This window comes from Hermetia illucens, chromosome 4, assembly GCF_905115235.1.
Source record: "Hermetia illucens chromosome 4, iHerIll2.2.curated.20191125, whole genome shotgun sequence".
Classification (NCBI taxonomy): Eukaryota; Metazoa; Arthropoda; class Insecta; order Diptera; family Stratiomyidae; genus Hermetia; species Hermetia illucens.
Window position 1 is genome coordinate 109,993,648 of NC_051852.1, and position 27,423 is coordinate 110,021,070.

General features: G+C 42.6%; 1 protein-coding gene across 3 annotated transcripts in view; it reads left to right on the top strand.

Annotated features, from left to right (window-relative positions):
* Positions 1 to 27,423, top strand: part of LOC119655707 (facilitated trehalose transporter Tret1) — a 57,113-nt gene that overhangs the window by 15,675 nt on the left and 14,015 nt on the right. Inside the window, exon 1 of one of the 3 annotated variants that reach the window (XM_038061728.1) lies at positions 22,905 to 23,210. The exons of 1 other annotated variant lie outside the window; for it this stretch is intronic. The gene's annotated coding sequence lies outside the window, so the exon portion shown is untranslated. Of the gene's footprint in view, positions 1 to 22,904; positions 23,211 to 27,423 lie in introns of those variants that run through there. One more of the 3 variants, XM_038061727.1, reaches the window with a different exon arrangement.

Here is a 27,423-nt window from a genome sequence, read left to right on the forward strand (position 1 = left end):
AAAAGTTTATAACGAGAGAGCAGGTGGAGAACGACCAATGTAGAATGTGTGGCCCGATCGTTCGAGATGTTGGACCATTTCATTCCATTCCTTCATGTCAGATTTACCGATATGAGTCGCTTACGGCATATATTGGGAAGGGCAAGCTCTAATTGATCGCCATATAGCACGCAAGAAGCCTGATGGAACCTTAATTGGTAAAGCAGCTCGCTCCGCGTATATTGATGTTGCTATCTCCAAAATAGCGGCATTGAACGGAAATACGTGGAGAAGAAGGTGAACTATGAGCCACTGGAAATATGGTGTCTCGAGAGGGTGGTTGTAGTGTTGTAATTCCTCACGGCTTCCCTTGATGTCCTGCGACTCTGACGCAGTCTGGTTCAAAACAGGCAGAAATACAACACTCTGCATACGTTGTGGGGAATTCTCGACGGATTGTCTCACTAACCTGCCAACGGCCACTACCATCAGAACCTTTTTATCTTTTCAGCAGATAGGATCGTCCAAGGATATGTGCTTGGCACTTAGTACTAGGTAAAATCCGGTATGTGACGAGATTGAGACAACTCAAAAATAAACTTGTTTCATACAAAACCTTATAAATTATAGTCACATAAATTCAATCTTTGTGTGTGAATATGACGTGACTTATATAGGCTTCATATGATCGAAAGAAATTTATCATCGAAACAAATCTAATCATCCACTATTGTGGGTTTATTTCGATCGTGTTTTCCCATAGATTTGAGATATTGGTAAATCACCTGCACCGCTTCCTTCTGATATAACGGCAAGTAGTGGCTAATATGATGTATGGTTTGTTAAAATAAATATCTTTGAAAAATCTGAATATTCCCGGACAGGTGGATTTGACAACTTGACTCTTAAGAGTCCAAATGCCATATAAATTCTTCGAATCACCTATAATCATTGGCAAATGCAACAAATCTTTTCATTTCGCCTGCATTTTTTGGTACAGGATATTATTAATTTGTTTCGTGTTTTGTAAGATTCGAACGAAAACCGTTGTTAGTAATTAAATTATCGAGATACATAACCTGCTGGAAGAAGAGATAATTAGTGGCATTTCATTTCAAGTTATAGCTCCCCCTAAATACCGATTAAATTATCATCGTGGTGTTTCAAATTACAAGCAAATGCGTTAAAGGTTCAGTTCCATCCTTAGAGGCTGTGAGCTTATAGAGGGAGGGAGGAGGTCCCTTCTCTTTAGCGCCCTCTAAAGTTCTGGTCCTTTAAAGTGGCGCTTTATGCAACATCATGGGAAAGTTTTAAGGGCGGTTATCGTCGCCGAGAGTTTCAGGGGCAAACCTCTCGCTTCTCCTATCATTCTCTCTGCTGCGGGGAAGCAGTTTCAGATTAAACCCTATTGCTTTCACATGAAAATAGCTCGACTTTGACTCAGAAGGCGAGGGCTTTTTCCTTCTTCTACACATTCTTCCCACCCTCTTCCCTCACAGGGTCCATTAGGACCTTCACAGATTCCTGCACTCCTCCTCTACTGTTCTGTGACAAGTGTTCTTGGGGTGACCCACTCATCGGCCATGTTGGCAAAGTGGGATTCCACATAGCTAGCAATGCAATTGTTAATCTGTGACCTAACGATTGTCACTTCTGCCTTCCGACCACATCGCGTACGGTTAGCAGGCCTATACCCTGACCAAGTTCTTCGTTTGAAATAGTATCAGGCCATTATTCTCGGATTACATGTCGCAAACAGGCGTTAATGAAGGCTTGGAGCTTTTGAGCGACAGCGGTGTGCACTTTCCATGTGCTACATTCATATAGCAACACAGAAAGGACATTAGCCCAGAACAGTCTCAACTTGATTTTGATGTTGAGATAACTGCATTACTAGACTTTAGATAAGGCAGCAAAAGCGTATCCAGCGCTGTTAATACTTCGCGCGACATCTAGGTCACGCTTCCTAGATATATAAATTGATAGCCGTCTTCGATGCTCTGCCCATTAATAGAGATAAGCAGAGTGCGATGACCCGTCAGACTAAGACCTTAGTTTTGTTGATATTTATTTCCAGTCCGACTCAACTTGTTCTTTTCAAATGCAGGTCGATATCCATGACTGGTTGAGAGAGCAAACAGATGTCATCAGCGTAGTCGAGGTGTTTGAGGCAAAATGTCATAGTCCATTATACTTCTCTATGTCCTCCGGACAAAACAGCATGAAGAACGTTACTGATAACAAGAAGAAATAATATCGGTGACAAGATGCAACCCTGGAGATTGTACTTCAATGCAGTACGTTATATTTGACATCATCATATGTCGCTCTGATGCTGCTCCTGCGTAGAGCAAGCCAGATAAACTCCCTATTTACACTGTCGAAAGGTTTTTTCGAAATTGATGAAGAGCAAGTGAAACGAAGATCTAAGCTGCTCGCACTGTTCCAAATAATCCGTAGGGTGTTGATATAGTTTATCAAGGAGGATCCAGAACGCGAACTAGTTAGCTCTCTGTCGACTAAGCTTTTGAATGCACCCCGGATTCTTTTGTCTGTATGCAGATACCCCGCCAACAGTCACACTCAAAACGGGTGGTTTTCTTCGGAATATTAATTATCTTCCACTCTCTGGGGAAGGTTTCAGATTCTCACCAATTCCATACGAGTGGAAGTATCAGATCTGTAGTAACTGCAGGTGCAGTGATAAATAATTCTGTAGGGAACCCAGCAGGTTTACTCCATTTCAGTATATTGATCATCATCAACGGCGCAACAACCGGTATCCGGTCTAGGCCTGCCTTAATAAGGAACTCCAGACATCCCGGTTTTGCGCCGAGGTCCACCAATTCGATATCCCTAAAAGCTGTCTGGCGTCCTGGCCCACGCCATCGCTCCATCTTAGGCAGGGTCTGCCTCGTCTTCTTTTCCTACCATAGATATTGCCCTTATAGACTTTCCGGGTGGGATCATCTTCATCCATACGGATTAAGTGACCCGCCCACCGTAACCTATTGAGCCGGATTTTATCCACAACCGGACGGTCATGGTATCGCTCATAGATTTCGTCATTGTGTAGGCTACGGAATCGTCCATCCTCATGTAGGGGGCCAAAAATTCTTCGGAGGATTTTTCTCTCGAACGCGGCCAAGAGTTCGCAATTTTTCTTGCTAAGAACCCAAGTTTCCGAGGAATACATGAGGACTGGCAAGATCATAGTCTTGTACAGTAAGAGCTTTGACCCTATGGTGAGACGTTTCGAGTGGAACAGTCTTTGTAAGATGAAATAGGCTCTGTTGGCTGACAACAACCGTGCGCGGATTTCATCATCGTAGTTGTTATCGGTTGTGATTTTCGACCCTAGATAGGAGAAATTGTCAACGGTCTCAAAGTTGTATTCTCCTATCCTTATTCTTGTTCGTGTTTGTGTTTGACCAGTGCGGTTTGATGTTGTTGGTTGATTGGTCTTCGGTGCTGACGTTGCCACCATATATTTTGTCTTGCCTTCATTGATGTGCAGCCCAAGATCTCGCGCCGCCTGCTCGATCTGGATGAAGGCAGTTTGTACGTCTCGGGTGGTTCTTCCCATGATGTCGATATCGTCAGCATAGGCCAGTAGTTGGGTGGACTTGAAGAGGATCGTACCTCTTGCATTCACCTCAGCATCACGGATCACTTTCTCTAGGGCCAAGTTAAAGAGGACGCATGATAGCGCATCCCCTTGTCGTAGACCGTTGTTGATGTCGAATGGTCTTGAGAGTGATCCTGCTGCTTTTATCTGGCCTCGCACATTGGTCAGGGTCAGCCTAGTCAGTCTTATTAATTTCGTTGGGATACCGAATTCTCTCATCGCCGTGTACAGTTTTACCCTGGCTATGCTATCATAGGCGGCTTTAAAGTCGATGAACAGATGGTGCAACTGTTGTCCATATTCCAACAGTTTTTCCATCGCTTGCCGCAGAGAGAAAATCTGATCTGTTGCTGATTTGCCTGGAGTGAAGCCTCTTTGGTATGGACCAATGATGTTCTGGGCGTATGGGGCTATCCGGCCTAGCAAGATAGTGGAGAATATCTTATAGATGGTACTCAGCAACGTGATACCTCTATAATTGCTGCACTGTGTGATATCTCCCTTTTTATGTATGAGACAGATTATGCCTCGTTGTCAATCGTCAGGCATTGATTCGCTGTCCCATACCTTGAGCACAAGTTGATGAACCACTTGGTGTAACTGGTCGCCTCCATATTTAACCAATTCGGCTGTAATTCCATCGGCTCCTGGCGACTTATGATTTTTTAGCCGATGAATTGCACGGACTGTTTCTCCTAAACTTGGTGGTGGCAGTATTTGTCCGTCGTCTTCAGTTGGCGGGACCTCCAACTCGCCGATGTTCTGGTTGTTCAGTAGCTCATCAAAGTACTCAACCCATCGCTCTAATATGCCCATTCTGTCGGAAATCAGATTTCCCTCTTTGTCTCGGCAGGATGAGCATCGAGGTGTATAAGGCTTCATCCTGCTGACTTGTTGGTAAAACTTCCGCGCCTGGTGCGGTTGCTCCCTGTACTTTTCTAGTTCACAGACTTGTTGGTTCTCCCAGGCTTCCTTTTTCCGTCTGTGAAGTCGCTTCTCCGCTCGACGGAGTTCGTGATAAGTCTCTGCGCGTGCCCGCGTTCTTTGAGAATGCAACATTACTCGGTATGCGGCATTCTTCCGTTCCGTTGCTAGCTTACATTCATCGTCAAACCAGCCGTTCCGACTCCTTTTGCGGCTGGGGCCAAGTATATTTGTGGCCGTATCCATGATAACATTCTTCAGGTGGTTGTGAAGATCATTAGTTGATGTTTCATCTCCAAGTCCTCTGTTGACTGCGGTTATTGCGGCATCCATTTCCCTCTTATAGGTGTCGCGGAGGGTTGTGTTGTGGATGGCTCCAGTGTTCACTCTCACCTGATTGTCAGAGAGGATTCTAGGTGGTATTGTTATTCGAGCTCGGAGCACCATGCCAACGAGATAGTGATCCGAGTCTATATTGGCCCCCCTATATGTTCTGACATTCATCAAGGCTGAGAGGTGGCGGCGTTCGATCAACACGTGGTCAATTTGGTTGAAAGTGGTCCCGTCTGGAGAGGCCCATGTATGTTTGTGGACCGCTTTCCGCGCAAACCAGGTACTTCCAACAACCATTTCGTGTGACCCTGCTAATTGAATAGTCCGCAGTCCGTTATCATTTGTTTTTTCGTGTAAGCTATGGGAACCAACGTATCGCCTGAATACGGGCTCCTTCCCTACTTGGCTGTTAAAATCCCCAAGTATGATTTTGATATCATATCTGGGACAGGCTTCGAGAGTTCTTTCTACTGCCTCGTAGAAGGTATCCTTCTCCGACTCTGCAGTCTCCTCTGTAGGGGCGTGAACGTTTATGAGGCTTATATTTCTAAACTTGCCTCGCAAGCGCAGAGTGCATAGCCGTTCGCTTATGCTTTCAAAGCCGATAATAGCAGGTTTCATTTTTTGGCTGACTAAGAAACCTACTCCGAGCACATGGTTTACTGGATGACCGCTATAATATATGGTGTAGTGGCTCTTCTCCAGGAAACCGGTCCCTGTCCATCGCATCTCTTGCAACGCTGTTACATCAGCCCTATATTGGGACAGGGTATCGGCTAGCTGCTTATCAGCTTCATCTCTGTACAGGGAGCGCACGTTCCATGAGAAAATGCGCAAATCGTTGTTCCTTTTTCGTTGCCGGGTCCGTCGTTTTAAAATCCGTCCTATCCGAGGCTCCTGTTGTGGCTTCGTAACAAGTTGTTTTCGGTGTAGGGTTGTCAGCCCTACCCAACCCCCAACCTGGAGGACCAGTTGGTACAATTTGTCCCGTTTTTAGGCGCGGGAGACTCGCCTTCATCCTTCTCCGTCTGCAGCTTTTCGTCAAGAAAGAGCTCCCAGCGGTCACCACGTGGAGGTGGAGATAGGGTTTGGTAGTAGAGCTGTTGGTGTTGGTTCAGCAGGCATTTCCCAGGTTTTATGCTCCATCGTGGGTACCAATCCACGTTTCGCGCCGGGACCTATACTACCCTTTGACCACCCTCAGTATATTGATGGCCAAGATAATTTCTGTTTTGTTTTTGCTCCATTTTATTCACCAGAGTTGGAGCTTCAACGGATGTGATACGGTTAAGAATAGTGGTGAAGTGTTTCCTTCACGTCTTCACTTTCTCGTCATCGTGGGTGAGGAATCGATCGTTAAGATACTTCACAGGACCGACGAAAGATTTGCGACCACATGCAAGTTCTTTCGTGATGGGGTGTAAACTTTGCGTTCTGTGGCATCTTCCGCTTCACAGACCGCCACAATAATGAATTCCCATTTATCCCGGCGCACACTACGTTGAATTTGCCGGGATTTTACGACTACCATTACTCGCAGCGGTCGATAGAGCCAACCCTAATCTCTTCCTCCTTAACTGTAGAAAACACATTTCCCTCCCCCTGTGTATAATCTACAACAAAAGTCTAGACGAATGCTACTTTCCCTGACTCTGGAAAGAGGCCCTTATCATTCCTATCCTCAAGAGCGGAGACCCTTCCCTTGCTGTGAACTACCGCCCCATTTCTTTTCTCTCCTCTTGCTCCAAAATCCTGGTAAGATACGTCAACGACTGATTGACCGCGCACTTCGGTCACCTCATTGTCAAAGAGCAGCATGGTTTCGTGAAACATAGATCAACGGCTTCAAATCTTCTGGTCTTTACCAACTTTGGTGCTAAACGCTTGAATTCACGACAGGAGGTACATGCTGTTTATACTGATTTCTCCTAAGCCTTTGACACCGTTGATCATAACATTCTCCTCTCTAAACTTTCTTCGCTAGACTTCCCTCCCTCAATTATCTCTTGGCTTTCCTCCTATCTCTCATACCGTTCCTGCAAAGTTTCTTTTCATGGTAACTCATCTGATTCCTTCTCTCCTTCCTCTAGTGTTCCCCAAGGCTCTACACTTGGCCCGCTACTCTTCCTGTTTTTTATCAACGACCTCGCCTCCATCCTCACCTGTCTGTATTTGTTTTACGCAGACGACCTTAAATTATTTGCCTCTGTTTCATCTCCATTGGACTGTGCTCTCTTACAATCCAACCTCGATAATTTAGCCCGTTGGTGTTCACACAAATGCCACTGGATGCGCTATTCCCTTAAACCCTCCCCATCATCCTTTTCCTATTCTCTCAGTGGTCAACCCCTTTCACTACTGACCTCCTTCAAAAACCTGGGTGTAATATTCGACGATAAACTTCGTTTCAATTCCCACTTCGTTGACATCATCAATAGAGCTTCCAAAATGTCTGGTTTTATCCTAAGTTCTTCGTCCGACTTTACCTCAATCCAGCCCTCCTTAACACTCTTCAATTCCGTTGTCAAAAACATCCTTGAATATTGCTGTGTAGTCTGATCCCCCTACCGCATCCGTGACGGCCGCGCTCTTGAAGCTGTACAACGCAAATTCACCCGGTCCTTCTTTCATAAAAAGAACCTTCCACGGGTTGATTATCCGTCACGACTCCGCACCCTCAATCTCCCCTCCCTACAGCAACGCCGTATCTTCCTTGATATGTATACTCTTTTCAAACTCTGCAATGGTCTGATGGACAGCTCCGCCAACTCGGATATTACTTTCCGTATCGCCTCGTCTCATAACACACGTAATGCGGACATTTTTGATGTACCCTTCGCCGAGCTCGAGATTTACTTTCACTCTCCGATCCCGAGGTTTTGCCGGTCCTACAATGCCCTACAGCTTGGTTCCTTTGACTCTATGTCCCTCTCTAGCTTTAAGCGCAAAATATGCCATTTACTTGCTCCTCCCTCTGAGCACAATATGTAATAAGAAATTTGCTTTCTGTGTATTGTCCTCATTAAATAAATAAATAAATAAATAAATAAATAAATAAACCCCTTCCGTTCATTGATCCGCTTCCACAATTCCGCAATCAGCCAGATTTTATTCGCCCCTACTTAGCACCCGACCTACATAACACTCGCATTTTTGATGGCGGCTCAATATTCATCTATATTTTCAGGTGGGTTACTCAGTGTATCTACCGTCCGATAAGCAAGATTGTTTTCCCACTGTCGAGCGACCTCTAGGTCATACAAGCAGTTGATATTGAACTTGAGGGGCCGCAGTTCCCCAACCCTGCGTGAAGTGGCGGACGCAATAAACAAGTGAACGTAAGCGATCATTAAATGGCGATCCCTTTCGAAGCCGATGCCAGCGTTCTCTCCTACATTTACTGCGATTAGTTGAAAACCAACTGCCCTTTTGGTAAGCTCGATGTTCGAATAATGTGCCACCAATAACGAGATAGTGGAAACTACAGAAACCCACAAACCTTCCACCATTATCGTTCGGTCGCCAATATCCCGCCCCTTCCCCATCACATGTCCGAACAAAGTATTGTCAGAGTCCACCTTGGCATTCAAATCCCGCATCACAATCACAATGTCACCTTTAGGAAGCCTCTTCTGAATTGCGTGTAATTACTCATAGAAAGCATCCTTCTTCACTATATCGGAATCCTCGTTGGTGCATAGGACTCTACAATTGTGGTACTCCTTGACCTGGACCTATCTTGCAGTCAGAAGTCTGTCAGAAACCGGCCCTTAGGTCAAGAGAGTGCATTTGCGTTAGAGTCTACTACCATTTGGCTTTCCAGAGTATAAAAGCACACCATTCCAAGAGGAAGAGGGGTACCTTCCAGAGTATCACGATCTTATTTTGTTTAGGTCCAGAACGTCCAGCTTATATCGTTGCAATTCTGGCTTGAGTTGGAGAAAGCATGCATTCTGGGGCCCCGATACTGTTGACGAGCAACTTGTGCCATCTCCAGAAATCAATCATAGTCCGTTTTCGATAGCCAAAGGTCTTCGGCGTGAGGTTAGTCTCTGTTCGAGGCATTGTTGTGACAGTAAAGTTTCGAAATTTGCAGGTTGCTAATCCACAAATTTCTATCACTTTTACGATAAGCGGGGTAGACTTTGAGTGTATTCTTCAGTCCCAACTCACAGGGCAAAGGTTATTAAAATTAACCTGAGGTTGTAAGATCCGCATTTAATTTCAAGCTATAGATTCTCAATCTTTCCGAAGCAGTGATTATCATTATCCTGTTCCAAATTACAACCAAATGCAATACAATCAATGCACAAAATAGCTTTTGAATCTAGATCTTTTAAAGCAATACTTAACATTCTCTGAGATCTTTTAAACTAAGAGTAATCGTGATAATGACCTTTTGACATAAAAATGCTATCTGGAGATAATGTCAGAATATTGTTCAAATATTTTATACAATGAATTTGTAGCAATATAAACAATGTTATCAATATTAATTATATTTCAAACCTATTCTTATTTTCCTCAGAATTAGCATTTCTATTTTGACTTTCATGTACTAAAATGTATTTATTAAGGTTCAAAATCTAATTTAATATTTTTGATTTGTACGCATGCTTTCATTAGTTTCACTTAAAAGTTTTATGTGCGTAAGTTTGAGGCACTTGAAACTATACCATTACTCAAAAATACTTGTTGTTTGAATTGTTTATTTAATATGACACTATCTTCTTTCAAATCTAAATTAATGGGGTGTATTGTTCCACTTCTTTTCGGAATATTAATACAGTAGTATCTAAATATTTTTGACTTCATTGGGGTTATTATTTCTACATTGTCAAGTACAACAGTCATTGTTTACGTTTCATAATAAATTTTCGTTAAACATTTCTTAAACAAATTCAGACCTCCCCAATCAGTTCTGGAATAAAAATTTTTTCCGCGATTAGAAATTCATGGTCAATTTTCTTTTTCAATGTGACAAAAAAATTATGCCCAGAACCGTATGATGTAAGTGATTCATACAAAATACCAAGTATAACATTTTGAATAATCAATTGCTGCATTCACTGACAAACCCTTTCATATAGAGATATTTCAGCACCAGAGACCACCAGAAAATAATAACATTGGTTATGCCAGATGAATTGTATTATCTATGCCGGGAGGGTTCAGTTGCTTCCACTCTCACTGGAGTTTTTCTGAACTAAATTTACATTTTTGTATCGTTTTGTGGCTTTCTACTATTATTACTTCCGAGTTATCGCAACCTCGGGTCATGCAGGATTTTATCTAATACTAGTACTAAGGGCTAAGCAATTAGGCTTGGACGATCGCACCGTGTTACAAAGAAAACAATAGGGAAGCCTAGGTGATGGGAAGATCCGTCGAAAAACCTCCTCAACATCGAACACGAGGCAGGCTCATTCGCTCCATGGCAGAATTTGGATGATGGATTCAGAATTTGGACCTGGGTAGTCCGCTTTGCCGTTGGATGTTTTCGATCGTTCTTTACGGAAATACTCCGAATGCATATGCCAATGAAAGGATAACGAATGCATTTATTCCGTCATGTTATATGAAGAACATACTGGTCCCAGCCCCAGGTAACTTACTTAGTACTTTTTCTCTTTCTTTAGTCTTTTTCCCGTTTAGACTCGGGGTCTTGGTCGGTTTTGTCAGTTTGCTTTGTCACGAGGATTTCAAATCACCTTCCCGCGTATCAAGCCAGCATTGTTTCGATCGACCTTTTGGTTGTTTCCCATCGGCTTGGATGTTCGAACCACTCTTGGCAAGTGAGTTTTTGTTAGCGTGAATTATGTGACCATACCATCAAAGACGCCTTTCTCGCAATTTTTCCACGATCACTGCAACCCTATACTGATTGCGAATATCCTTATTTCGGATGTGATCATGACGTGTTGCAACTGGTCCAAAGTAACATTTTCGTTTTCATTACTGCGAGATGCCGGCAATTGTCTTTTATAAGTGGACCAACACCCAGAACCACAAAGGGCGACATGGCGGACGACACTGTGATAAATTTTAAATTTGAGACGTTTGTTGTTACGTTGACCATAAAGAATGCCAGTTGTAGAACACTACTTCATCCAAGTTGCACTGATGCACGAAGCAATTTCATAACTCATTGATCCAAGATATTTAAATCGCTCAATTCTGGGCAGGTCACTGCCATTGACAGTGATGGTGTGGTACTTAATACTTACTTAATACCATCCTCAGTAAAAAATCCGTGATCGGGGGAAGTGTTACAAGCTAAACACCATGAGCCTCAGACAGAATTGATAAGATGGAAACGACTGTACAAATGAATTTATGACTACATTCTTGGATCCTGGAATATTAGATCAATAAATAAATCTGGTACTGTCAAAAACCTACTTCAACAAGCCAGTCAACGTTAGCTCCGCGAGAGTTTCATCAGTCCAGAAAACGAACTGAAATGGGTGCGAGATCAGGAACACGTGAGTTGGATCGTGGATAGGGACTTAAAAGCAAATGTTATTGACTTCAAACCTATACAAGAAAGGTTGCGTGCGCTTATCAAATTACACGCCCCAACTGTCGAAGTTAGCTATTTCACGATAGCCAGGAAATTATATACGACTCATTGCCTCCGGGTGACGTCAAGATATTGCACGGTGATTTCAACGCTAAGGATAGGAATGAGAAGACACATCGGGAAACGATCGGGGGTACAGTCTCCACGATATATCAAATAGCAACGGCCACACACCCCTCATACACAACTGAATCACCAGAACATACAAGAATTATGGTCGAGCGTAAAGGGAACATTGCGGCGCCAACATTAGAGGAAATAACGTCAACTTTCAAATGACAACAAGTCGGGAAACCGGAAGCTGGGCGCTTCAGGTATGAGAGGTTTTGTTCGCTTCTCCTGTGAGTATATTTGAGTGTAGAACTATCCCATTTGTACGTAGCCCGTTAAGAATATGCGTTAAGCATATCAGATTTAGTACTTCGGGTTGTAAATTTCCGCGGTAAAGACAACTTTGAGCTACTGTAACTTTGTTACTAATAGTATGATTTTGATCAAACTTGGAGATAATATGCTTCATATTATATTTTATACTACTAACAACTTTTATTTTTTCTGAGATAAACTTAAGGGGGTTTTACTCAATTTTCCCAAAAATATGGTCATATACTAAATTTGAACAGACATCGATATGAAGGGTATTTTGAGGCCTGGGCACCGTATAGAAGCAGCTTCATGATTTTTTCCAGATTTTTCGGTTGGGTAGTTTCTGAGAATGGCTCCATTAAAGAAATCATCACTTTACACCCCTCTCACTCCCCGGTTTTTTAACATGTCTCAAAACTAAGATTGGCTTCGAAAAGTACTAATCAAGCACTTTCATTTGATACCCCGCATGACTATATTTGGTGAAAAAAAATTTTACACCTCCCTTTAAATGTATGGGGACCCCCCCCCCCTAAATCTCAACGAAGGAGGATATCACTCACTGCATGTCCACAGGTCCCACCTTCTCACCAAATTTCGTGTCAATCGGTATAGCCGTTTCTGAGAAAAATGCCTGTCACAGACAGACAGAGAGACAAGACATTGAACCGGTTTTAATAAGGTTTTATTTTACAAACAAAACCTTAAAAAATGAACAAGCCACCGGGCATAGATGACATCCCCACTGAACCGATGCAATAAGGTGGTCCATGAACCATGAAATTTATCTATAAGTTGTTTCTTTCCACCTGGAACGAAGAACAGATTACGTAAGAATGGACAAGTGCGTTAAGCCCTGTCCACAAAAAAGTGACAAGTTGGCGGAAATTGCAGAAGCATCTTACTACTTTGCACGTCCTATTTTTCATGAAAATACTAAAGAAAAGAATTAGACTGTAAGCTGATAAGAAGATTGGGGAATACCAAGGAGGGTTTTCGGACTAGAAGGCTTTACCAGAATAACAATGTCCCATACCACAGAGCAGGTCAGTGTCTATAATAGCCTGGCAGATACGTTTGAGACATTGGGCTACATACTGTTCAATCTGGCACTGGAGCAGGTTATGCGAGGCACGCTGCTCTATAAGACCTGTCCTATGCTACCGAATTTCCGAAAAACTGGTTAATACCTGCGAGAGGAGGGTCCTCAGGAGAATAATAGAAGCTAAACGAGAGGACGACTAATAGTGAATTAGCTACAACCACGAGTTATCTCAAATATTTGACGACCTTGAAGTCTTTAAAATAATCAAACTTCGGAAGCTGCAATGGGCTGGTCAGGTTTCACGTATGGACGACGTTCTTATATCTAAAAGGGAATATGAATGGAAAACAGAAGAACGAAGAACGGTGGGAACACCCTGCAAGTGCTGGGCACATTTTATTGAAGAAAACAGCGCATCGCAGCTTTGCTTTCGAAATTGGACGACGCGATCGATGGATCGAGGTGGTTGGAGGAAGCAGAAGAATCCCGAAATGAGCTGTTAAGCCTCGTTGACGACGACGGCGACATATTTTATTTAGCTACAGACCTCATATAGACAGCAGTAGCTGTAATGGTCTGTCTTTAATATAGCTTACATTTGGTTAACAAAGCTATCCCCGGCATGCGGATGTCTTAAAGGGTTATCAGTACCAGCATATAATTTGATGTCCTCTAAGTACATAAAGTGTGTTAGTTAGTATTAGGTTGTTGCAAATGAAATGTCGGATATTTGAGTAAAATTTCAAAAAACTATAACTTTTATGAAAATTAATTTTATTAGTCAAAATAAGAACCAGCAGCTTCAATGCACTTCTCCGAACGAGATACAAGGGCATTTATTCCAGTTTCGTAAAAGTCTGGGTTTCTAGAGCTAGGAAATTCTTCAAAGGCACTTTTGACAGATACTTCATTGCTGAATTGTTTCCCCGCCAAAAAGTGATCCAAATGCTTAAAAAAGTGGTAGTCGGTTGGCGAGAGGTCGGGTGAATATGGTGGATGAGGAAGAGTCTCATATCGTAATTCATTTAATTTTTGGACCGTCATTCTGGAAACATGAGGTCGGGCGTTATCATGGAGCAGTATCACTCCATCTCTGTTGACCAATCTAGGCCGCTGAACACGTAATTTCTCGTGCATTTCATCAAGTTGGGCACAATATTTCTCTGCATTAATTGTTTCACCACGCTCCAAAAACGAATAATGAATAATTCCAGATGCAGACCACCAAACAGTTACCATTACCTTCTTCGGGTGAAGGCTCGGTTTTGGCATGTGTTGTGGAGGCTGATCGGCATCTAGCCATTGCGCTGATCTGCGACGGTTGTCGTACAATATCCACTTTTCATCGCATGTCACTATTCTGCGCAAAAAGGGATTGTTCCTGTTGCGGTTGAGTAGAGAACTGGATATTTCCATTCGCAGCGCCATGTTTTGTTCGTTCAGTTCATGCGGAACCCACTTATCAAGCTTCTTCACCTTTCCAAGCTGTTGTAAGTGCCGAGATACTGTCGTATAGTGTACGCCTATTTTCTCTGCAATGTCACGAATCGATGATCGGGGATCAGATTCCACTATCAAACGCAACTCGTCGTTGTCGATCGATGGTCCTGGGTGTCCACGAGATTCACTTTGGAGGGTCATGTCGCCTGATCGGAATTTTTCGAATCACCGCTGTGTCGTTCGTTCGTTTGCAGCGTCAGCTCCAAATGCTCTGCAAATGTTTCTGGTTGCCTCCGCTGCGTTGTGACCAAGTTTAAATTCATATAGGAAAAGTAGACGTTTTTGACTCCCTTCCATGCTTTTTTCTTTGAGTTTTACTTGGAACTTCAATGACGATTGAAACTGAAATGACTCCTTGATCGAAAGAACGACTATTTATACTCAATTATCCCATACCACCAGAGTCACCTTGCGGCAGTTTTAAACATTAAAATCATAACTAACTTCACTTCATTGAAAAATCCGACATTTCATTTGCAACAACCTAATATTTACTACAGAAACCATTTTTGGTTGCAAAACCACGCCACTCACTCACCTAAGGGATCTCAGTGAATCCCCCCTGAACATGCCTCTTCGTATGCGGATGGGATTTAAGGTGTTAGTACTCTCAGATGAGTGACAAGGTGGTATGCTATCCTTCTATGACTGCCGCCAAGAGCTTTATTAGTTACGGATCCATGCGATACAGAGATGGGATCCGGTGTACGCAACGGTGTCGAAATCTTGGCGTAGTCGATAGCCCGGAGTCAACTACAAGGTCAATTAGGTTTCAACTGGCTGACAACACATCGGTTAAATGGCAACACAAGGTTGAGAAGCTTTGACCTCCACCTTCAATAAAACCCGTCTACATGACCCAGCCATTTTGGTTCTTAGATGTCTTGAAATAAACTGGTATAAGACCTAGGGGCCCTGCGCAAATTAGATGATAAGACTTGTTGATTGAACTTGGGGCGCATTTTTATTGGGTAATACTATATGGCTACCCAACATACTCTCAATTAGTACAATCATTTCAGAATAGAACTGCTCTGATTCCATCTAATGAAATTGATAGCATTTACGGGCGAAAGGTAGTGGTTTGGACGTAGGACATCCTAAGTAAATAAACTACGTAAAGCGTTCCCCAAAAAATCAAAAAATGTTCTACATTATGGACAATCAAATCCATTCAAAATTAAGCAGTGCGTACAATGTTTCCAATGTTGTGTTATATTGAACTTGCCCAAAATACATCCTTTATTTTGAAATCGTAGATATTACGAATACTTTATCAAAAAATTAGCCTTTTAGAAACGCGCAATTACATCTTGAATAGAATCCGGATGAGTTTCATATAGAGAACGAGAAAGAGAGTAAGCAACGTAAGATCATCTGATTTCAATACTACAGCCGCCGCGGATCTGGCTGTATGGTTTAAACTTTCAATCAGCTCTTCTTCAGATCCGTCTGCCGCGGGTGGAAATAAGGCCATTGGAAGTAAAACTTGCGATACTTTCTACAGGTACCTATAATTTCTTCGAGTTGCAAACTTTTTACACCCTTGTTTGATAATCTTTTTGAACATATAAAGGAAAATTTATCAGAAGTGCTAAAAACTTAAAATATTGAAGCTTTTAAAAATCTGTGACCACAAAATGACAAAACTTAAAGGGACTTGACAGTTGATTTTAATATGCAGCGCCTATTTTGGGAACGAGGTTAACCTGTGTCGAAAGTGGCACGAACGAGATTTGTCGTGCTGCGAATCCAGTTCAAAGAAGTTTACGAACTCGTGGTTCGCTAAGGAATGATAACAAATCCGAAGTGTCAGGAGCTCAAATATAAGGTGTAAGTCAAAAGCCACAAGGTCGGCCACCAGTTCACACTGCGCCATGTCCAGAAATAACACGAAAAGAATAGACTTTCCCACGACTACTTTTGCGATCTCGGGTTGAACAGGACTCACCTGCCAAGCAGATGAAGAACTTGTTTTGAATTCTAGCAGATACCAGAATACAGATACTGTCCCTATTGCTGTCCTTTCTTGTCAAGGACAACGTTACTAAACCTTCCATGATCCTAACATATCCGTCCAAGCCTAAAATGACCCCTTCAGGAAGCATATTCTTCCCCAGAGAAACAAGAACCTAACAGTGCCATACATCGAATAACTTGTAACGGCAACCTGCAACGCAATGTTCGCCCAATGCTTCCTGGATAAAATAGAAAGTTAATAAATGTAGAACCGTTTAAAGATGACCATCTACCTTCAGGTCCTTTTATTCTCCTGGCTTTTATTCTCTCTGTAAATCCAGGTAGTAACTGATTACCATTGAGCCTCGCATGCGATTGTGGAGGTGTGGATATTTCAATAGATCAGTAAAAGAACCTGTTCCAATTACATCGTCAAAGAGCGTGTTGTGGGCTATTCCTATTCCAAGGAAGATCTGACGGTTACACTGCGATAATGTGACCACATGTAGGTGATAATTCTATTACCGGATGTCAACAGTTTCGAAAGATGTAAAGGTATTTTCCAAAAGAGCACGCTTGATAAAGTAGAAAAGACACTGGCTTCGCTTTCTCGTCTTCTCATGGAGGTTGTAGCTCATATTTGATACTATGAAAATAATAAGGGTATAGGAGTGGGACAAATGCAACTAAAATTACTAACATTCGTATCTGTACAAGAAAGTCAACGCATGATATGAGACCTGGAAACTGTCGCTCAACCAACTCGGGCATTGCATCGAGCATGGAATAACATCTAAAAAATCTGATGGACAATGTGCAGGTTGGTTTCTGTTTCGATCCTCTTGAATTTGGCATTCGACACTCTTCGGCCCAAAATGCAGTAGTGGGTCTTTCCGAAAAAACTAATAGTTGTTATTAGAGCAACATATGATGACGCAAAATGCCACGTGCTGTGTCAATGTAAAATTTGGGAGCTGAAGTCTAAAGCGGAGTCCCAAAAGGTATCAGTTTGTCACCGATGCAATTTCTCCTGTTGATCGATAAGGTTCTTCTTTGCAGCAGAAATAGAGGATCGCAACTCTGCCCTCTGAGTTGGGGCTTAAGTATGCATTCAAAATCCTTTCTGCTAATTTCGAAACTTAGTGCTGCCAAAACATCAACAACGCTCCTCATCGAAACTGACTTATCGGGGGTCCCCAGAATGCTATAAGTTGCACATTCTGAGCCTAAGCGAAGAAGGATAGTGCAACTCCTCTCCCTCTTGCCGCAATGTGCTTTTGATCTCTGGAAAGCCATGTGGTAGCAGACACGAATCTTCTTTCTAATGGCTACTACAGGGCGCGTTCGCTTGATCTGGAAGCTGGTTTCTGATAGAATTCTAATTACAAAATTTCGGTTAAGGAGCATGACAATTGTACAGTGCTATGTTGTAATGATATTTATGGAGATATGAGATCAAGTCGATCCCTTGAGTGGCCGATAACGACCTAGAGGGCAGAGCTATCCCAAAAAAACTAAACAATTTGGCAAAATTTGACCGTGAAGGTCCGCCCACGAAGATTGCAGCTCTATCAAAGCTCTCGGTCGACACGTTCTTGCACGCCTCTGTGCTAGCCAGGCTCGGGAATGTGGGGGGGGTCCTTTGAGCGCTTTGATCCCTCACGCTTCATTACTAAAAATAACGTGTCTTTACCGGTGCGTGGGTCCGCACCGGATTTTAAAATCGAATTTTACGTGGGAATTCGCGACGGCCTATCGAATAAAACCAGAACGCGAGCTAAATTGGAAAATAAAGAAATAAAAAAAACGGCTCGACCGCGCGCGTGGAGCCGTTTGTCTCCGGACCCGAGTGCCGCGATCAAGTAGTGGAAAATCCACGACGGATCACCTTACCTAATTCCTACGTAAAATTCGATTTTAAAATCCGGTGCGGACCCACGCACCGGTAAAGACACGTTGTTTTAAGTAATGAAGCGTGAGGGATCAAAGCGCTCAAAGGACCCCCCCACATTCCCGAGCCTGGCTAGCACAGAGGCGTGCAAGAACGTGTCGACCGAGAGCTTTGATAGAGCTGCAATCTTCGTGGGCGGACCTTCACGGTCAAATTTTGCCAAATTGTTTAGCTTTTTGGGATAGCTCTGCCCTCTAGGTCGTTATCGGCCACTCAAGGGATCAACTTGATCTCCTATCCCCATAAATATCATTACAATGTACCAACGGAAACTTCCAATATAGTGAAGAAGGATGCTTTCTACGAGCAATTGCATCTAGTTGAGTATACGCTTCTCAAAGCTGACATTGTGATCGCGATAGGTGATCTGAACGCCAAGACCTCTGACAACATTTTACTAAGACAAGTGATGGGGAAACAAGGTCTTGGGGACCGTAATGATAAAGGTGGGAGGTTTATGGATTTCTGCAGTTTCCACCACCTCCATCAGATCAATAGATTTAGGAATTGTATTCAGAATGTGCGTAAAAAAAGAGGCACTGACATCGGCCTCGAAAGATCAACATTAACCGTTTGTATGATGCAGCTGTCGCTCGATGGAAGAGCTATTCTGCTGATCAAACATTAAATACACAGAGTAACCCTCTTGAGAATATCGATGAGCAAGGGACCGCCATAAAAAATTCTCGTTTCTCGGATGCCAAGCAGGTCGTCGATCACGTCCGGAAGGGGGGTCATAAGATCTGGCTGATTGCGGAAAGGTGGAGGCGGATCGATGAATGACCGTTGCAAGTAATGGAGAGCATGGCGCGCTTGTACTCCGATATCATGCTAAATAGCGGGTAACTCAATGTAATGTGTGCCGTAAAAAATGGGAATTTGTTATTGCACTGGTCCAGGGAAGCGGAAGATGTCAGAATGACTTCAGACCATCATGAAAGAACCTGCATATGATCTTACACTTTTCGATGGTTCTGGGAAGAACATCCACGGTCGACTCATTTACGATGATGATCGGCTGAAGATGTGGAAGGAATACTTCGCCATGGTTCTTAACCGTATCACATGCGGTGAAGTTCCTCCTCTTGTGGAGGCTAGTCACCGTAACATGTAGATACGGACTGTTCCTCCAAGCAAAAGAAAAATCATCACGGCCGTTAATGCACTCTAACGTAAGGAAATCCTGTGAATCCAAGACGTTTTCCATAGAGTGGAAGAACGGGATGATCATGGAGATTCCAAAGAAGAGCAATCGTTTTGAGTGTGGCAACTGGAGGGATGTCCACTGCCGTCGCAAAGATAATACTTAAAATAATCCTAATACGTATCAAAGAACACTTCGAAACCTTGATCGACAGAGAGCAGTTTCGCTTCCGGTCCGGATCTTCCTGCATTGACCATATTAACAAAATATGGATCATTTTGGAACATTGCGCGGAGTTTATGGTAGATCTCCGCTTCACCTGTTCTTTATCGATTTCAAGAAACCCCTGTTTTCATTATTAAAGCGACATATCATGGCGTATAATGTTACGTGCTGCACAAAGATACAATCTTAAAGGAATTTGAGGACGGAAGCGTAGTGTGCTGGGGTTGTATCTTGTCACCGATATTATTTCTTCTTGATACCGGTGACGTTCTTCATGCTGCCTTATTAGGAGGATGTGGAGGAGTCATTCCTCAAACACCTCGACAACTATTTGAATAATAAAAACTGGTTTTCCCTTTTCGCTAGTGTTGATTTATATTTTGCAAATACTGATATTTCGGGAATCACTTGTTCCCTTCATCAGTGCTAACAAGTTTGCGACAACGTTGATGATATCTGTTTGCTCTCTAACTGGGTCATGGACCTTGGCCTAAAGACTAGATTTGAAAAGGGAGGCAAGGAGAGTTGGATTCAAGATAAACATTAACAAGACCAAGTTTCTCAATCTTACGGGTTATTACACTCACGCTATCTCCATTAATGGGCAGAGCATCGAAAGCGTTGATTAATTTGTATATCTAGGAAGCGTGATTTCGGCCTTGTCTAAAATCTGGAAAGGCAGATATTTACACATGGGAAGTGATTCCCACTGTTACTCAAAGGCTCCAAGTTTTCGTCAACACTTGTCTACTTTGCGGTAGTACTGGTCTGATGCTGTGTATTTCAAACAAAGAAGTTGGTTAGCGAACAGAACTGTCATCCGTGGACGACGTAATCGGAAGGCGCATTAGCAGGGGTGACAATTTTAACATATGCAGTGAAAACACTGTCTCAAAATGGCCGACGAGTGGATCACCTCGAGAACACTTGGCGCAGAACACTAGAGGACGAATACGGGCTTCTGTTCTGGGGAGAATTGAAGCACATTTTAGCAGACTGCGAAGGATAGCGCGTAATTGCGGTTGAAGCACTATACTCCACCATATATGCATATAAAACATTATACCTTAAGCAACTTTACTGTGGATTCAACATCTGTTTGTTAATCAAATGGCTATAGGTTTGGATAAGTAAGTACGGACAGAGAAGTGCCCAGTTCGTTTGACCACAGCAGTCTCTACATCGTAAATCAAAATAGTGTTGTTTCTTCCAAAGAGTTTGCTTGCTCCTGGCCCATGAAACGTGCTAAATTAACTTCGCTATTTTTTTCAAAACCTCGAAAACCTTTAACTAAATACTTTTATCTGAATTTAAACATAATTCTGCGACTGGAAAGAGGTCACACAGGAAGTTAGAGAAACAAACCTATTGTTGGATACCCCATGCAGAAGGATCCAGTATCTCAGGATGAATGATGAGTGAGTTGCCCTAAAACTGAATATCACAGAAGAAGTGAGCAGTGCATGACTCTCCGAAAGTCCTGGTTGAAGTTGGGTCATATTGCCAAAAACGGCTGACGAAGGTGCATAGGTGTGGCTTACACGCCATGCCCCAATTATATATGAATAAGAATCAATCTCTGGAGTGAGGGCTATGTTCGGATACTGGCCCCGAGATGGGACCCTTACAGTGCCTCAGAAGTCCGCCTCGACTAGATAACTTGTTTCGTCGTATATGGAGAAGTTGCTGAATTGGTGGCTACGCACTCTGATGAGGATTTACTCTAATTTGGAGATTGGCTCAAATGAGTCAAGTCAAATGAGTACCAAGGGAATTTTCAAGCATTGCACTCAAATTTTCGATTAATATCGTCTTTAGGATTCGATTAAGGAGCACGCTTAGCCCTCTCTTCTTTTTTCCTAAATCTGGCTACTTTCGTTCGATTAGATAATATAGAGGTCCGAGAGTCTGACATCGTTTGACACTCGACTCACCTGGATCATAGATTCTATACCAAGAAATGCCACCATAAATGGACGATTTCACAACTGACCACATTGCCCAAAAAAGGATGAGGAGTCATATCTAGTCCACTTTTTACCTAGAAGCGAGAGAAAACAGTTGTTGGACGACGTAACCCTAGATGAACCACTCGTTCGGCTTACGCTATGATAGCTTGATAGATGACTCCAAATGGAACCTCAGCTCTTGCCAGCTAAGTTTTCTTTGGTTCCAAGTTTGCATCATTAGAAGATTGTTGCCAAATTACTTTGACTTTGCTACCAAATATATTGAAATATCAACTCTGCTTAGTCCTGGTACAGTTCTGTAGTTTGCACAAAGTTATTTGGAAGACAGATGATTACCTTTGGATAAGACTTGGGCCTCATCAGATGCTGCTGATCGGAGTCTAGTGTCAGTTATTCCGACAGAAGGTGTCGACTGGTCTGCTCCAAATATTGAAATCTGAGGCTATCGATAAGGTTAGGATTGTTCTTTTGTTTAGATGTCGGTTATGATGAACGAAGTTTTATTTTGTGATTGGGTTGGTCAAGAATAGGTGTGGTGGTCTAAGTTTTGAAGGAAAAGTAAATCGATCTTGATCGACGTCCTTTTGCTGCGACAAGACTAATTGGATCTGCGGAGTACCTGGTACCCTCAGTTGTCCGTTCTCAGCCAGCCTTTACGTTTAATTGCCATTCACCTTCAACGTTCCTCCTAGTTTCTCAAAGAATCTCTTCTTCTGAGCCCTGCCTATTGCAAGGTAATTTATCATTGGAGAAGTTTAAGATATGTATCATCCTAACAATGAATCTTTGGCGTTGATTGTATACCTTGAATAGGCTACTTTTAATACTTATTTTCAACCCTAAAAATTTTCCGGTTCTTTAGTTGCTTCCTGGGCAAAAGCTTGTTAAACATAGTTAGTGGATGGATATATCGTGAGTTAGGTTTGCTTACTTTCAACGCATCCTTACATACCCGTGGCAAATAGAAGGGATCTGAATCGTTCAAATAAGAATTACAAACGCATCAAGAATAGTGAATTGTATACCTCTTCTCTGAATAATTTAAGAGTTTGCTTGTTGCATTTTTTAGTCAACGCGTAGACATTACACCGATTTTAATGAAATTTCGTATTCGATACGCAACCCTCATGCAGCAAAGTTTACGCACTACCTTTGATCCAGCTTTCAGCTATTAAGCCTTCCGAGTACTCTTCTGACCCTGTGGGGTACTTTTTTGTAAACAAAGATCTTAGCTTCAGTTTAATTCGGTCGCTTCATAGCTAGATACGCAAGATCGCTTGGCTACTAGCTCCAACGCGACAAGATTTCCATATTGGCTGTGGCAAGTGTTGGTTCGAGTGAATGACTGAGTGATATCTTGTAAACTGGATAGACTCTAGCATGTACCAAATACAATTCATTCGAGAAAGTGTTCCGTGCTCGGCAGCAGTTCGAATAAAGACTTTAAAAGTTGAGAAATTTTGTAAAGTTTAGTAACTTTCGAAAATCAAAGCCGATTGCGGCTAGGAAGCCTAGTGAAGTGAGGTGAAGTGAAGATATATTGACTTAGCACGTGTAAGTTTATCCTTGGGGGCTATATTGCTATAGCCTATATCAAAGCCTTGTGAGTATTTAACCCAAGGACAATGTGAGATGTTTATCAAATTGTTTATATTCTATCTAACCCGGTAAAACTTGTTACACTTTGCGTGTGAGGAAGCTCGGTTTTCTGACTGAAAACATCCCTTGATTCTTGAACCAAATATCGACCTTTCAGTATGGATTATTTATAGCGAAGAACTTGATTTACATTGGGAAGGTTGAGCCATTAAGATCAGTTTCATGAACATCAACAAATCCAAATTACTGTCTCTCTGTGTTGTCTTGGATGCGATTTTCCGACACCGCAATTATTGATATGTTCATGAACTTTGTGGTTGATACTTATGATGGGATGATGGTGGTGGCTATTAATTGAAACCGCTAGAAATGAGAGAGTGACGAAACATAATTATAATGCGAGCCTCTGACTCAGTCATTGAATGAAGTTCGAGAGGCTGATCAATTGAAGCAAATATTTTGGGAATGAGATCAATTGTGAGAAGAATTTACACACTCGATATCATATTTGATCTATGAGGAATATGAATTTGGTTGGTAAATTCTTTATGATTAATTTAGGCCCTAAATTGGCTTGCTTGTTTTGATCCAGCACCAGGGGTCCAAATACTTTGTTGCACGCTTACACTAGATCCAGTTTAGTTCTTATCATCTGAGACTTTACGTGGAATTTTTCGTCTTAATAGTGAGTGGATTTTAATTCAACGTCGATCATAAATGGATAAAAATGAATTTGAAACCAATGCTGACCAATAGTCGTCAGAATAGAGAAGAAAGTACATAGAATTACTATTAGGCATCGGCCCTCAATTCTGCTCCATCTTTCTGGGTAGCCTATAAAAGCAGATAGCGACCAGTATTGACTCTTATTCCTTTGGCGCTGGAACTATCATTCTCACTATGTTAGCATCAAACGTTATTCTCTCGGAGAAAAGATGGTTTACTATTCATGCCTTTTATGACCTATGGGTTCTAAATATTCCCCATTCGTTTGAAACATTGATGTGTTATCTTAAATTCGCCCAGCGTTTCGTTGGTTTTCCCACCAAGGGCAACTTTGTCCATTCATTGGTCCTGGCCAATTGATCGTATTGCGTCCTCATGATTATGCAAACTGTTGGCTCATTAAATATTTCGTACAAGTCATGGCATTCGCTATCGCTCGCCATCGCACTTTGCCCCGACAAGTTTTCTCAGAGCTCGTCTTTCAAATTCAACTAGCATCTTCTCATTCTTCATACTTCTTCTCTCTTTTTCATCTGAATGTCCAAATCCCAAACATAACACAATATAAGTCATACAGTTGATTTAGAGACGCAAAACTTGGTGCACCTGTGTATGACGCTGGTTTCAAGATTGCCAGGACAGAATAGAAGCTTTATTTGTAAGCTCCCCTAATCTCGGTAGATTCGCTGGAATTTGTCATTAGTTATGTGTATTGGTAAGTAAAACATGAGCGGCTACGGCGCCAAACAACTTTAAGGATATTAAATTGGTGGACCTCGGCACAAAACTGGGTTATCTGGAGTTCCTTACTAAAGCAGACCTACACCGGTCATTAAGTCTGACAAGATTTGCTAGGATTCTGAAAAAAATCATTTTTTTGTACAATATATTCCGGCCTTGTGTTATATATCAATATATGTGCACTCTCTTTAAACTGCCTGTCGGATGGACTGGTGCGTCTCTACTAACATCGTGTATCACGCGTAATGCAGAAAATGTGTTGTCTAGACTCTCTCTCTTACTATAGTGCTAAGCCTAAGCTAAGCTTTCTACTTATCCTCCTTCTAGTCAGAGGAAAAGAGAATAAGAAGGGCAGAACGAGTAGAAGTGATGAAAGTGGTAGCTCTGGAATGGATAAACCCGTTCCAGTTAATTGGTAGGTCCTGGAGAGCAACAGAGCTGCCCTAAAGTGGAGGATACAGAAAAGGGTAAGTTTGCCGAGATGGCCAAGCGCAGTCAGATAGCTGGTAAACTTCTAAATATTCTGCTGAATAATGAAGTTTCAGCAGAAGTAATTGGTGTCCTAGGGGGGTCATTTTGAAGTTCAGTGGCTTGCTGATCTGGATGACTGAAAAGGTTACCATGCTTGATGGCAAGGTAAAGGGTGTAATGGTCGCAAAAGTTGCTCTGTAGCGACCAGTAGTTCGCCGTTGATTCCGAAACCGGCGGAAGATTGGTCGGCAAAGAGTCGCAATAAGGCGGCCTGACCGAAATAACTCGGGGGGGTTGTAATATGAGAGGTACTCCGGCATTGGAAACTAGAGTTCACACCGTGAACCTTTTAAAACTTATTGGAGGGGGGGTTGCCTTTTCTGGGAGCCATCCGAAAATGTGCGGAATAAATTCTCTGAGCACAGGCTGGATGTGGCTGTGGCTCAGAAGTTTGGGCCGAGAGCCATAGCGAATGACGTACATTACTGTCGCACGGATGAGCTAATGCACCAGGTTTACGAGAACCACTTGGCAGACCAAATGTCCTTCGAGCAGAAGAGGCGAAAATCGTTAGCCGCCCAATAAGATCGGGTCAAGAGAGAATCAGCAACGTTGATATTGAGGGTACACCCGCTGTGATTGATAAGCTGACGTCCACCAAAAGAGTTCGTCAAATGCTTTAGCTATAGGGCCAGGTCACATGACCTGCTCCCAGCTCCATTTAGCGGTAGTTAGTAGGTGGAAAAGCTTCTTTGTGGTTCTCCGCAATGGGGCTGATCCCAGTTAACCCGTTAAGGATACTGGAATCAGCCAGTACTTGGGGGTAGCGATCAGACCAGAGTCTGCAAGGAACTCATCTAAAGTAGCCCTTGCTACGAAGCCCCATCGGAGGTCATCTGTTATCATGGAAACCGGTATAGCTTTCTGAGAGCAAGCGTTTCAGGAGAATTCCTGAGAGATATGTTCTCGGCGCGGTTATTTGCGGTTGACCCCCATGTGAGAGTTTCATGGCGGTTGAAGCTTTGAGTATATTGCGATGGTGAAGCCCTCTTTGAAGTCCAGTCCATGAAGGATAATTCTCTTAAGACTTACTTAAATGGTTAATTTGATTGCTTACGCAAACTTTTGGAAAGGAGCAATTCAGAACCCACAAAAGGTGTTACAAGATGTCTACGGACTACGGATAACTACAGAAACTTGAAGGCAGATCGATGAATATGAAGAACTGAGAGCTATGTTAATGACTACGAACGGGGGTGAGCGTGACGCGCGAGAGATCCGTTATTGTGCAAAAATACGAGAAGTTCTGCATAGTGTGTGCCGTGACAGAAAAACACCATTGCGTTGCTTAAAAAAACAAAAGCTGCAGAAAATAACGATGATTTTGATAACATATACAGCATTACGAAAGAGTGTGCAAGTGGTTGTAAACCTATCAACGGTCCTGCGACAAACGTTAACGGTATTCTTCACATCCATGATGATGAGCAGCTGAAGCGATGGGACAAGCACTTCGTCACGACTATCATACAGCATCCGCTAAAGCCACCAGGCTGGATGATGCGTTTCAGTGCAACCACTGCAGTTACTACTTCCAAGCGCTCGTATCCGAAATCTTTCCCAGTGAGTAGAAGAAGGAGATGATGGTTGAGATTCCTAAGAAGGGCTATTACTGTTCCCTTCGGATCACTGTGGAGCATTGTCAAGACTTTAATCTCTGTTCCATTTGCTATTCATCCATTTCGAGAAACCGAAAAGACATTTGAAGTCGAAAGCAGAGTATTTTTTCAACGACGCTTTTTCTCCTCCTTACCTGTGGCGTTCTTTAAGCTGCCTTCGCTGCAGCATTATCTTTTCTCAAACACCTTGCTGCTTGCTCTCGAGTCATGGAACTTGGCCAAACGGCTTTGGGTTGAGGGAAGGAAGAAAACTGGGTCACAGGTTTTTTTCGTCTCTTAACGGAGAGCTGAACTTGATATTATATATGTTACCCATCTCGTCTGCAAAGATAACAATCGGCATCATTCGCGAATTGATGGACACCGAAAGTCCTGAAGGCATAACACACCCTGAGAACTGTTCTTCTGAAGATTGCACTCAGTTTAGGTGCATTACATAAAACATGTAGCGTTGTTCTTCAAGCTAGAACTGCATACAGCAAGATGGAACTCACCACCTGGGCTATGAGCAGCCGGCAAGTATAGCACGACCCTACTACATTCGGCATTTTCGAAAGTATTTTCTATCTGCTGCTTAAAATCGAGCTTTTCATCTACCAT